The sequence below is a fragment of the Austrofundulus limnaeus genome, unplaced genomic scaffold (genome assembly GCF_001266775.1).
Source record: "Austrofundulus limnaeus strain Quisiro unplaced genomic scaffold, Austrofundulus_limnaeus-1.0 Scaffold1952, whole genome shotgun sequence".
Lineage (NCBI taxonomy): Eukaryota > Metazoa > Chordata > Actinopteri > Cyprinodontiformes > Rivulidae > Austrofundulus > Austrofundulus limnaeus.
The window spans coordinates 20103-22042 of NW_013954354.1; positions in this window are offsets into that span (position 1 = coordinate 20103).

Genomic DNA, 1940 nt, shown 5'->3' on the forward strand with positions numbered 1-1940 from the left:
TACAGAGTCCTGATGACTCCTAACGTGTTCCAGTGGGTGATGGGAGTCAGACTGTAAATACTGGTCTGTATGGGTGGGTTTGTGATACTCGTCAGTTTCCAACCATCCTCCATCTGAAACTGAGACCTCACAGTCCAGGAACACCAACCTGCCATCTTTACATCCTCTCATGTGAACTTTATATATTTATCCACAGAGTTGATGTGATCAGTTAAATGTCATCAACATACCTGAACCAAGTGTTAATGAGTTTCTAAACAACTGTTTAACTGTAGAGATTGGTTCATTTTGTCATCATTAAGGAAACACTGAGTCGTCAGTAACTTTATAGTTTTATGATTCAAGCCACGGCTGATGAAGAAACACAAACCTTGTTCTTCCTCTGCCTTTAAGGCGAGGGGGGGCGGGGTAATGATTTACAGAAGCTGYGTGGGTCAGGTGACTCAACAGAAAAACAAGTTGTTCCAAAGTGACRACACTTTTCTGAAAAATGCTATTATCTTTAAAAAAAGACAAACTTGTGACGTGAAGTTTTTCATGAAATGCGAAGAAGGAATTCTAAATATTTACCTGAAGTTAAAACATCCTGTGAAGTGAAAAGTTCACACTAAAACCCTTCTTTACCTTTAAGACCTAAAATCACAAGTTCAAATACGGTTTTAATCATTAAAAGTTTCCAACATGTAAAATGTTTTTTTTTCTGAACATTGGGTCAGGTTCATTAGTTTTAGTTTTATATTTTGATAGGTTTAAAACACTACTTTTATATTTTCTGTTCATTTGGCTGCAGGTTATGAGGGTCTGACCCGCAGTGCTGAGTCCTTTCTCCTGAACTGAATGTTTGTAAAGGTTAAATAGTTTTTTACACCTCTTCCCTCTGGTTAAATAAAGTTCTGAAGTTTCACGACTTACGAAACAGTTTAAAGTCAAAATCAAAGYGTTTGGCTTCCAAACTGCCTCCATGTGTCTTACGTGATCAATCGGTGAATTCCCAAAGACAAAGCAGTCCTGCAGGTCTGTCAAAACTCATCCCTCATTACATAAAGACGAGAAGACGGAGGACGTTTTGTTCCTCGGTAAAAACAGAGCCTGTCCTGATCCATCCTTTCTCAGAACTGAAAACACAAGAGGTGAAGATTTACAACTTTTCAAAGAAAAGAGCTGAAGACAATCAAACATGTAATACAAAATATCAGTTTCTTTAAAATAAAGTAGATAAACACTAAAGCACAAGAGACAAACACAGCTACTGACAATAAAAATTAACTTTTAAATGAATTTAAATTGATTTATGTAACAATAAACGATGACACAGACTCTTATTCTGAAGGGTCTCGGTGACCTGTATTTTGAAACCCCCAGGTAAAACCTGTTCCTCTTTGACCTCTTGGTCTTCTAAACAAGCTTTAATAAAAGCTGARATGTTGTATAAAATGTAACTAACAACAGAATGTTTCTGCTCTCGTTAGAAATGTTCACTTTGTTTAACTTTAAATAAAATCGGTGTGGGAATCCTTGAGGTTTTCAGTAACCGTGACCTGAGCGGTTTCTCTCAAAGTTTGTTTTTGTTGGCAGACTTAACCCTGACGCCTGTTTCAGTCAGAACATTTCAGCCACGCCTCCCACCTGTTCTGTCTTTGACGCACCTGCAGGGTTCAGATTTTATTTTATTTTTTTTATAGAGAGAGAGAAAAACAGAGAGAGAAGTAATTAGAAAGATAGAAAGACTGAAATAGCGATTAGGATTATATTAAATATACACCAACAAAACACAGGACCACACACCCAACATCACATCTGTCTGCTCACCTGAAAAATAAATGGATAAATACATAGAAGGCATATATTAAAATACACACATACCCATACATACACTCACCGGCCACTTTATTAGGTACACCACGCTAGTAACGGGTTGGACCCCCTTTTGCCTTCAGAAC